The following is a 13279-nucleotide window of genomic DNA, read 5'->3' as shown; positions in this document are numbered from 1 at the left end:
GCAAGTAAACAAACAAACAACAACAACAAAGAAAAACCACAAAAACCCAATCCAAAGGTCAGCAACCTCAAAGATCGAAGGTAGATAAGCCCACAAATATGAGAAGGAACCAACACAAAAGGACTGAAGACTCAAAAAGCCAGTGTCCCTTTTCTGCCAAATGACCACAACACTGCTCCAGCAAGGGCTAAGAACTAGGCGGAGGCTGAGATGACTGAAATTACAGAAGTAGGCTTCATAATGTGGGTAATAATGAACTTTGCTGAGGTAAAGTTGCTCATTGTAACCCAAAGCAAAGAAGTTAAGAATCATGATAATACAATACAGGAGCTGACAGTCAGAACAGCCAGTTTAAAGAGGAACATAACTGACCTGTTAGAGCTGAAAAACATCACAAGAACTTCACAATGCAATCATACATATTAATAGCAGAATAAGTGGAAGAAAGAACCTGAGACCTAGAAGACTGGCTTTCTGCATTAAGACAGACAGACAATAATGGAGGATAAAGAATGAAAAGGAATGAACAAAAGCTCTGATAAATATGGGATTATGTAAAGAGACAGAATCTATGACTGACTGGGGTACCTGAAAGTGATAGGATAATAGAACCAAGTTGGAAAGTACTTCAGGAGATCATCCAGGAGAACCTAGCAAGAGAGGCCAATATTCAAATTCAGGAAATGCAGAGAACCCCAGTAAGATACTCCACAAGATCATCCCCCAGACATATAATCATCAGATTCTCCAGGATCAAAATGAAAGAAAAATGTTAAGGGCAGTAGGATAGAAAGGGCAGGTCACCTCCAAAGGGAAGCCCATCAGACCAACAACAGACCTCTTAACAGAAGCCCTACAAACCAGAAGAGTTTGGGGACCAGTGTTCAACATTCTTAAAAGAATTTCCAACCCAGAATTTCATATCCAGCCAAACTAAGCTTTATAAGTGATGAAAAAATAAGATCTTTTCAGACAAGTAAATGCTGAGGGAATTTGTTACCATCAGGATTGCAAAGGAAGCACTAAATATGAAAAGGAAAAACCATTACCAGTCACTACAAAAACACACTGAAGTACACAGACAAGTGACACTATGAACCACATAAACAAGTCTGCAAAATAACCAGCATCATGAGGCCAGGATCAAATTCACATGTAACAATACTATCCTTAAATGTAAATGGGCTAAATGCTCCAATCAAAAGACACAAAATGACAAGCTGGATAATGAATCAAGACCCATTGGTATGCTGTCTCCAAGAGACACATCTCACATGCAAAGACACGTATAGCTCAAATAAAGGCATGAAGGAAAATTTACCAAGCAAATGGAAAACAGAGAAAAGCAGGGGTTGCGATCCTAGTTTCTGACCAAACAGACTTTTAACCAACAAAGATCAAAAAAGACAAAGAAAGACATTCATAATGGTAAAGTGTTCAATTCAACAAGAAGAGCTAACTATCCTAGATATATATGCGCCCGATATAGGAGCACCCAGATTCAAGAAGCAGATTCTTAGAGAACTTCAAAGAGACTTAATATCCCACACAGTAATAGTGGGAGGCTTTTACACCACACTGACAATATTAGACAGATTATCAAGACAGAAAATTAACAAAGATATTCAGGACCTGAACTCAGTTCTAGATCAAGTGGACCTGATAGATATCTACAGAACTCCCTACTCCAAAACAATAGAATATACATTTTTCTAATCGCTGCAAAGCATTGACTCTAAAATTGATCACAAAATTGGAAGTAAAACACTCCTTAGCAAATACAAAAGAACTAAAATCATAACTGTCTCTCAAACCACAGTGCAATGAAATTAGAACTCAAAATTAAGAAATTCCCTCAAAACTACACAGCTTCATGGAAACTGAACAATCTGTTCCTGAATGACTCTTGCACAAATAATGAAACACACACACACACACACAAAATAGCCCAGGAAGTAGAAATTAGGAAGTTCTTTGAAACTAATGAGAACAAAGTGACAACATATTAGGATTAGGATCTCTTGAGATGTAGCTAAAGCAGTGTTAAGAGGGAAATTTATAGCACTAAATACCCACATCAAAAAGCTAGAAAGATCTCAATTTAACAACCTAACATCATAACTAAAAGAATCAGAGAACCAAGAACAAACAAACCACGAAGATAGCAGAAGACAAGAAATAACCAAGATCAGAGCTGAACTGAAAGAAATAGAGACAAAAAACTCTTCAAAACACCAGTGATTCCAGGAACTGTTTTTTTTTTTGAAGAAATTAATAAAATAGACCACTAGCTACACTAATAAAGAAGAAAAAAAGATTCAAATAAACACCATCAGAAATGGTAAGGAGGAAATTATGACTGACACCACAGAAATGCAACCAGCCATCAGAGAATACTATAAACATCTCTATGCATACAAACTAGAAAATCTAGATGAAATGAATAAATTCCTGAATACATACACCCTCCCAAGACTAAATCAGGAAGAAATCCCTGAATAGATCAACAATGAGTTCTGAAATTGAGACAATAATAAATAGCCTACCAGGTAAAAAATAAATAAAATAAAAATAAACACACACACACAAAATAGCCCAGGACCAGATGGATTCACAGCTGAATTACACCAGAGGTATAAAAAAGAGCAGATATCCTTCCTACTGAAACTATTCCAAAAAATTTAAAAGAAGGAGTTCTCCCTAACTGTAAGGCCAACATCATCCTGATACCAAAACCTGGCAGAGATACAACAAATAAAGAAAACTTCAGGCCAATGTCCTTGATGAACATCGATGGAAAAATCCTCAATAAAATACTGGCAAACCAAATCCAGCAGTACATCAAATAGCTTATCCACCACAATCAAGTTGGCTTCATCCCCAGATGCAAGGTTGGTTCAACAAATGCAAATCAATAAGCATAATTTATCACATAAATGGAACTAAAGACAAAACCACATTATCTCAATAGATGCAGAAAAGACCTTTGAGAAAAGACAACACTCCTTTATGTTGAAAACGCTCAATAAACTAGGTGTTGAAGGAACATACCTCAAAATAATAAAAGCCATCTATGACAAATGCACAGCCAATATGGTACTGAATGGACAAAAGCTGGAGGTATTCCCCTTGAAAACTGGCACAAGACAAGGATGCCCTCTCTCACCACTCCTGTTCATCATAGTGTTGGAAGTTCTGGCTTGGGAAATCAGGCAAGAGAAAGTAATAAAGTGTATTTAAACAGGGAGAGTGGAAGTCAAATTGTCTTTGTTTGTAGATGACATGATCCTATATCTAGAAAAGCTCATCATCTCAGTCAAAAAGCATCTTAAGCTGATAAGCGACTCCAGTAAAGTCTTAGAATACAAAATCAATGGCAAAAATTTCTAGCATTCCTATACACCTATAACAGGCAAGCTGAGAGCCAAATCATGAATGAACTCCCGTTCACAATTGCCACAAAAATAATAAACTACCCAGGAATACAGCTAACAAAGGAAGTGAAGGACTTCTTCAAGGATAACTACAAAGCACTGCTCAAATAAATCAGAGATGACACAGACAAATGAAAAAACATTCCATGCTAATGGATAGGAAGAATTAATATTGTGAAAATGGCCATACTGCTCAAAGCATTTTATAAATTCAGTGCTACTCACATTAAACTACCACTGACATTCTTCACAGAGTTAGAAAAAAAACTATTTTAAAATTCATGTGGAACCAAGAAAGAGCTCAAATAGCCAAGACAATCTTAAGCAGAAAGAACAAAGCTGGAGACATCACACTACGTCACTTCAAACTATACTACAAGGCTACAGTAACCAAACTAAGAACTGCCACGATAACAGACACATGAACCAATGGAACAGAATAGAGAACCCTGAAATAAAGCTGCACACATACAACCATCTGATCTTCGACAAACCTGACAAAAACCATGGGGAAAGGATTTCCTGTTTAATAAATTGTGCTGGGAGAACTGAATAGCCATATGCAGAAAATTGAAACTGGACCCTTTCCTGACACCATATACAAAAATCAACTCACAATGGATTTAAGACTTAAATGTAAAACCCAAAATTATAAAACCCTAGAAGAAAATCTAGGCAATACCACTCAGGACATAGGCACAAGCAAAGATTTCATGACAAAGATGCCAAAAGCAATTGCAACAAAAGCAAAAAATAACAAATGGGATCTAAGTAAACTAAAGAGCTTCAGCACAGCAAAAGAAACTATCATCAGCGTGAACATACAACCTACATAATGGGAGAAACTTTTTGCAATCTACCCATCTGGCAAAGGTCTAGCGTTCAGTATCTACAAAGAACTTAAACAAATTTACAAGAAAAAAAAAAATCAACCAACCACATCAAAGAGTGGGCAAAGGACATGAACAAACCCTTCTCAAAAGAAGACATATGTGCGGCCAACAAACATATGAAAAAAAGCTCAACATCACTGATTGTTAGAGAAATACAAATTAAAACCACAATGAGACATCATTTCACATCAGTCAGAATGACTATTATGAAAAAGTCAGAAGACAACAGATGCTGGCGAGGTTGTGGAGAAAAACAAATGCTTTTACACTGTTGGTGGGAGTGTAAATTAGTTCAACCATTGTGGAAGACAGTGTTGCAATTTCTCAAAGACCTAGAGGCAGATATACCATTTGACCCAGCAATCCCATTACTGGGTGTATACCCAAATGAATATAAGTCATTCTATTATAAAGACACATGCATGTGTATGTTCATTGCAACACTATTCACAATACAAAGATGGAGAATTAACCTAAATGCCCATCAATAATAGACTGGATAAAGAAAATGTGGTACATATACACAATAGAAGGACATGCAGCTGTAATATGGATGAGATCATGTTTTGTTTTGTTTTGTTTTGTTTTCAGGGACATGGATGGAGCTGGAGGCCATTATCCTCACCAAACTAACACAGTAACAGAAAACCAAATGCAGCATGTTCACACTTATAAGTGGGAACTGAATGATGAGAACATATGGGCACATGGAAGGGAACAAGACACACTGGGACCTGTCAGAACATGGTGGGTGGGAGGCGGAAGAGCATCAGGAATCAGGAAGAATAGCTAATGGATGCTGGGCTTAATACCTAGGTGATGATATGGTCTGTGCAGCTAATCACCATGGCACAGGTTTAAATATTTAACAAACCTGCACATCCTGCACATGTACCCCTGAAGTTAAAATAAAAGTTTGAAATAAAGAAAATAATAAACAAACATATTTTCACAGAAACAAAGAAGTGAAATAACTTCCAGTCACTAGATTATTATTGTGTGCCCAACCACTCAATGGGAAAATAATATTAAATACAAAACAGTCAAGAATATTTTATGCAATATGGAAAGAGAAGAAACTCTCCCCATTTCATGTGTCTCCAATGACTTTGATACCAACGAATAAAAAGTAGAAGGAAAAGTGCTAAAATGCATTTTTGTTGCAAAAATTTTAAACATGTTAGGAAACCAAATTCTGAATTATGTAAAAAGATAACATATCATAAGCATATTGGGAACATCTCGTAATGCAACTTTGGTTTAGCATTTAACAATCAATCAATATAATTGATTACATCAGCAGATTAAAGGAGAACCCCATATAAATCATTCAGGAAAGGCAGAAGTATTTGTAAAATCAAGGTTCATTTACGATAAAAATTTGTAGCAAATTAGGAATATACTAAAACAAAATCCTCTAGCAAGCATCATAATTAACTGTCAAACTTTGAAAATGTTCTCTCTAATATCAGGAATAAGACAAAGATGACCATGGCCACTTTTCAAAATTGTACATAAACCTCTGGCACGATCTGTTAGGATAGTATGGCAAAAAAGAAATAAAATATGTAATAATTAGAAAAATTTTAAAAATCCTTATTTTCATGATATGATTGTTTATGTTAAACATCATTACAAATATATCAATACAAATATATTATAAATAATCACAGAATTTATCAACCTTTTAAGCTAAAGAACATCAGTATCTACAAATCAGTCACATTTATGTACATGCCAAAACAGGTAATCACGGTAACAATACCAAGAACATAAAGTATGTGAGAATAATTTAAGAGAAGCTATACATGTTTTTAATGGATAGAATAATACAACATTTTGAAAATATTGTAAAAGTATGAAATGATGGAGATATATATCATGTTCATTGATTAAAATCTCAGTGTTGTAATAACAGATTCAAGTAATTCTAATAAAAATTTTAACAAGCCTGTGTGTATATATAATTTGATTAACTCATTTGAAAATGTATATGGATGAGCCAAGAATAATGAACAAGCAATTAATCATGAAATAGAACAAAGTGAGGAGACTTGCCTTTTCATATATCAAGAATTTATTACTACGGTAATTAATACAGTAGTTCAATGGTAAAGAAATAGACAAATTAGGTAGTAAAATGAGGAGAGAGCATAGAAACACACAAAAAACAGAAACATGATTTATGCGAACTACTGGGAAAACACTTGATTAAAAGAAGTTAGAACACACAATCGTCTATATGGAATAAAAATGGGGTTGGAATTCTACCTCTTATTATGAACAAAAAATAATTTCTATGACTTAAAGACCTAGATGTAAAAGGCAAGCTGTGAACTTTTATAAACAATATAGAATAATATTTTTTAAACAGTATAGATGTATACTTTTATCAAGGTAAATAAAAAATTTCTTAAACACATACACACACACATACACAATCAGCAGAGAACATACAAGAAAAAGCTTAATAAATTTAATGACAAAAAAACTTACGTTTATTAATACTATAGTGATAAGATCATTTACAAATTAGAAGACAATATTTTCGGCAAAAATATTTGATAAAGGACTGGCATTAAGAACTATAAAGTACTCAAGAAACAGTAAGAGACAGACAAATAATCTACTAAAAATAGGCAAAAACCTTAAGCAAGCACTTTATAGAAGGAGAAACCTAAATAGCCTAAATGGCATCCGTCAACAATGTCAAGTTTGCAAGAAGCACAGTTGTGGACAAAAGAAGCAAGAAGAATATAAAGGGAGCAAGTAAATTAACACAAATTTCAAAAAACATGCAAAACTAAACAACACAAATTTATGGTAAACATAAGTTCAGAATAGCAATTTCATCAAAGAAGATGAAATGAAAGTGAATGGCTTTAGGAAGAAATACATAAGAGCCTTCAAAATAATTTTTTCTTGCTTAACCTGGTTGACATAAATACGATCCCTTATAAATATTTTATAAATTTTATTTGAGATCTTTTCAACATTTAATAAATTATTTTTAAAAGTGGTTTCAGATTGTAAACTGGTTCAACCATTGTGGAAAACAGTATAGCGATTACTCAAGGATCTAGAACTAGAAATACCATATGACCTAGCCATCCCATTACTGGGTATATACCCAAAGGATTATAAATCATGCTGCTATAAAGACACATGTACACGTATGTTTATTGTGGCACTATTCACAATAGCAAAGACTTGGAATCAACCCAAATGTCCATCAGTGACAGATTGGATTAAGAAAATGTGGCACATATACACCATGGAATACTATGCAGCCATGAAAAAGGATGAGTTCGTGTCCTTTGTAGGGACATGGATGCAGGTGGAAACCATTATCTCAGCAAACTATCACAAGAACAGAAAACCAAACATTGCATGTTCTGACTCATAGGTTGGAATGGAACAATGAGATCACTTGGACTCTGGAAGGAGAACATCGCACACCGGGGCCTATCATGGGGAGGGGGGAGGGAGGAGGGATTGCATTGGGAGTTATACCTGATGTAAATGACGAGTTGATGGGTGCTGACGAGTTGATAGGTGCAGCACACCAACAAGGCACAAGTATACATATGTAACAAACCTGCACGTTATGCACATGTACCCTAGAACTTAAAGTATAATAAAAAAATAATAAAACTAATAAACTAAAAACTAATAAAAATAAAAATTAACAAAAAGGAGTTTCTTGGTGAGCCACAAATATATAGTTGAAAGGCTTTACAAATCACAGTGTTTTGTCTAATAAGAGAATTGCTTCAGTGTTAGAGGAATCATAATAATCCTAGTATTTTTATGTCTGGCTTTATGTTTATCCCCTACCAAAAAAAAAAAACAAAAAACCTGTGTCCCCCACTCAAAAAAAGATATGTTGAATTCCTAACTCCCAGCATCTCAGAATGTGAACTTATTTGGGTGTAAGTTTATTACAGATGTAATTAATTACGATGAAGTGATGCTTGAGTAGGGTGGACTCCTAATTTAACATTTTGCTTGAGGTTGAAGAGAAATTAAGACAACTTTAGCAGGTTCTAGAATACAATAAATGCAACAATAATGCACATTTTTAAAAAATTAACTCAAAAATTTTTTGAATAGGCATTCATATGTACAAAATTCAAAAGACAATAGTATGTAGTACAGTCTAAAGTCTTCCATCCTCATTAATTATTTGTGTATCTTTCCAGAGATACTTATGCATATATTAGCACATCAGCATACCATCATTAGGCCACCTCCCTTTTTGACACAAAGCCTATTCTGCACTGTGTTCTGTATTTCTCCTGTTCCACCTAACACTGAACTAACACTGAATCCTGGAGATCTTTTCATGTCAACCCATGAGTATTTCTTCCTACTCATACTTCTATGGCTACATGGGTATCTAACAATTTTCTAACTAGTGACACTTAGATATTTAGATGTTTTCAATATTTAATTCTGCTTTTTAAAACATAAAGGAATGGAAACTTTTAGATAAGGATGGCGGAGCAAAACTTCATCACAGATTTAAGCCTTCCTAACATATAGTGAATACAAAGTGAATACAAAGTGGTAAAAGGTTATGCTATAAACTGTGAAAAATGAGGGCCAAAGGAAAGAAACAGAAGATTCTATATCAAAACAGAAGATTCTATATCAAAACAGTTCCTAATTTTGCTGTCACCCCGATCCTCATGCCAGAAAGGCAAATGAAAATAGAAGGTGAGCTGACAAAATCCTGGTATTTCTGAGAGCTGCAGTCTGGAGAGATGCTGACTGTGACTATGATAGACATTGTAGGGAAAAGTCACAATGAAGCCCTTGAGAACAGGATCTCAGTAGAATTAAAAATGGCCTCCAGGAGATTGCGTTTTCAAATGAGGCAAAGATTTTCAGAGCAGGAAATACCCCTGGTTGTATGGATCGTGCTCTTTATAGGACATTAAAAAAAAAAATCCAATGGTAAAATAGAGGCAGTTATTTTTTAGAAGTGGTGCTTTGATTTTCAGGTGCTCTCCTCCCTTTTTCAACACAACAAACTCTTACAATGTAGATTAATGGATAGAAAACATAATCCTGTCCTGAATCTGTAGTTTGGATAAATTGTGACAGTATCAAAAAGATTTCACCCTCACTATGTCAGAGAAAATTAACATCCATATTAGAAATACATTTGTTACCAACAGCAAGGCTTTTAAAAATGGCCAGCAACTAAATAAACATGGCAAAACAGTGGGTAAAAGGAATGTAGCAATGCAAGACAAATGAATTACCCAGTAGGGAAAATATATTGTCCAAGAAAGAGAATAAAACTTTCCAAGTAGGTTTTGAGCTATAAAGAACTTAATAAAAATACAAAATCAATAAAACAACAGGTCATAGACAAGGCACTAAACAAGCATAAAATGAAAAGGGAAATTTCAGCGCTAGTAAAACAAATCAGGTTCAAAATATCAACATTTATAGCTCTAATAAATAAATTAGAAACAAGAAGAGTCAGGAAAGAGAGAGTAAAATATTGAATTTCTGTTCTGGGGAAAAGACAAGATAATAAACTCAATGAAGAAATGTAAACAAAGAAATTTTTAAAATTATAGAAGTTTGACAGATTTGGAGGCCACAGATAAGTAATATAAGAACAATTGCTACTCTTGGAGGAGAGAATCTAGTTAATGGAAGAGAAAAACTATTAAGAACTATACAAGGAGGAAATACTCCCAAATTAAGACAAATATTAAAACATATCCTAGGTAGATTATAAACTTCAAAAAAGAAAGACTTCTCTAGACATCAAGGCAGGAAAAAGTCTTGTCTCCTGCAATGAGTGGGAAGCAGGAAATCATAAATATCACAGATTTCTCCACAACAACTTTCAGTATCATCAGGAAAGTATATAAAATTCTGAGGGAAAACAAAAATCATCTAAGAATATTTTTTGGCTGAGCCATTTATAGTAAAAGCAACACCTGACAGACATTTTTAGGCAAGAACGAACTCAGGGATTATAACTCCTATACTATTTTCTTGAAACAGCTACTTATTGATGAAGTTCAAGTAATCAATAAGTGAATCGAATGAGGAGTCAGGAATAAAACAAATTTGAAATGAGTGTAGCAGGCAAAATTCTAACATTGCCGTCAATATTCTCATTACTAGGTTTATATACTTTATGTAATCCTTTCCCACTGAGTGTGGGTGGCACTATTAAATGAAATCAGATATCTCTTCCTTGATTAGGTTACTAATGAGTTGGCCTTGAATTAATGAAAAGAGAGATTAACTGAGTGGGCCTCACTTACTCAGGGGCACCCTTTAAAGAATATGCAGTTGCAGAGACATGTTCTGCTGAGCTGAAAGAAAGAAAAGAAACATGTTAGGATCCGCCTTTGGAAAGGAGTGCCTAGTTTCTGGGCAACCACTAGCAGGATAATAGGGACCCACGCTCTACAATCGTAAGAAACTGAATTTTGCCAATAATAGTTGAGCTTGGAAGAGAACTTAGTCAGCCAAACCTGGATTTCAGTCTTGTGAAACTCTGAACCCAAACCACATCTGGACCCCGACCCATGGAAAATGCCAGATAATAAATGTGTGCTGCTTCAAGCTACTAAATTTGTGTTGATGTGTTACATAGCAATAAAAATTTAAAGTAGCGAGCTTTTAGGTATCAAAAGGAGACAAAACAACTTGAGGAAATTGGATTCAAAAGTACAGAGTCAGTATTAACAATTTTGGGGAAGGAAAATTACATAGTTAATTGAAAAAGTTGCAATAAAGGTAGGAGAACACAAAGAGAAATAATTTTATTTTTAAGGCAGGGAGTATTTAAAACTGTCTATAATAAAAAATTGTAGCTAAAGCATAGTGACCCCAAATTCTTAATATTTACACAATATTATCCTTACTATAAGCAGGATTTGGGGGAGCTAGTGATTTTATGGTTCTCAGGGATTAATAGATCCTGTCTATTGATCTTTTAAACTACATTAATCTATCTATCTAGCTGATTGTTTGCATAGATAAATCTGGAATGAACTCAGGAATGAATACAAGAGGTTACACAGATAATTCCAGGGCAGTGAGATTTTATGTAATTTTAGCTCCATTTTTGTATTTCTTGATATTTTTAATAATAAAGATATTAGTTTCTCTAAAATAAATTCCAACATTAAATGCATTACATATAAAGAGAATGAATTTAAAGAAAAGGAAATAACATTAGGAATATTATTATTAATCCCATTTTGCAGATGAGAAACTGAGGATCAATAGGATTGAGAAATGTGCTTAAGATTATGCAGCTAGTAAGTAGCCAATGATTTGTCACCAGAACTCAGACTCTATTACATGTTGATGCAGAGAATGAAGTGAATAAAAGGAATAAACAGATACTTTTCACATTAAAAGAAGATTCAGGAAGCTGCCAACTGGTGATCTCTTTCACAAAAATTTATGAACATTCATTGTGCTTTCTCAGGTGTAATATAAATAATTCTTTTAAGGGCAGGAGTAATTTCTGGCTAGTATACTGGACAAATTTAAATATAAATTCTTTATCTACATTGTTTATAATAATTTCATTGATTCCTTTTTCCACAACAGTGATGCAAAAATACTATACCAAACATATATCAAACATATATTTGGGGAATTTAGGAATTTGTACACAAATAATTCACTTAATTTTGAACTGGGCAAATTTAAATTTTGTTTCTCTTTGGTGATATCAAATCAAGTTCATATATATAGTTGATGTTTCAACAACATGAGTTTGAGCTGTTTCAATCTGCATTTACATGCAGGTTTTTTTCTATAGGTATACAGAAAAATAAATAGTTTTCCTATTTATATATATAGGGAAATATTTTTGGAGATTTCTGACAATTTGAAAAATTTCACAGATGGACTGTGTACCCTAGAAATATTGAAAAAATTTAAAAAGTTAGTTATGTCATGAATGCATAAAATGTATGTAGAAACTAGTCTATTTCATCATGTACCACCATAACATATATACAAATCTGTTACAAAAAGTTAAAATTCATCAAAACTTAAGCATACAAACACAGACTGTACATGGAGCCATTCGGAGTCAAGAGAAATATAAACAAATATAAAGATGCAGGCTTGCTAGCTCACTCCTGTAATCCCAGCACTTTGGGAGGCCAAGGTGGGCAGATCATTTGAGGTCAGGAGTTCAAGAATAGCCTGGACAACATGGCAAAACCCCTTCTCTAAAAAAATGAAAAAATTAGCCGGGCATGGTGCATGCTTGTGATTCCTGCTACTCAGGAGGCTGGGACAGGAGAATTGCTTTAATCCCGGGTGGCAGAGGTTGCAGTGAGCAGAGATCATACCACTGCACTGGAGCCTGGGTGACAGAGGTAGACTCTGTCTCCAAAAAAAAAAGTTATAATTGCATAAGTTAATTATAGTGCACACTGTACTACTGTAGCCAACTCCTGTTTCTATTGCAGTGAACTCAAGCCTTGCAAGTATTAGCTTAAAACGCAAGGTGACACCAATCATCTCCACTTGGCAGTTTCTTTTCTCCAGTATCTCAGTAAAGTTATCTCTCACTGTTCTTGTGTATTTTTCATTTTATTTATTGCAATATTTAGTGAATAATAGCATGGCACCCATACAAAGCACCACTATACTGCAAGTTCTCCCAAGAAGCAGAAAAGAGTCAACAGTGGGCTATTAATAATTCTGTTTTGGGGGAGTCAGAAGTTATAAGTGGATTTTTGACTGTGTGAGGGTTGTTGAACCCCTGCATTGTTCAAGAGTTCACATTCATTGACTCAACAAACACAGACTAGGAATGTTAAGTGTCATAGTCTGTGCTAGAAACTAGGAATACAACGGTGAACAAATCCACTATTGTTCTTCTACTCCTGAAATTTAAATTCTGTTGGAGGACACAAGCAACACGAGGAAGCAGACAAAATAAAT

This window comes from Macaca fascicularis, chromosome 4, assembly GCF_037993035.2.
Source record: "Macaca fascicularis isolate 582-1 chromosome 4, T2T-MFA8v1.1".
Lineage (NCBI taxonomy): Eukaryota > Metazoa > Chordata > Mammalia > Primates > Cercopithecidae > Macaca > Macaca fascicularis.
Note: the sequence above shows the minus strand (reverse complement) of the source record.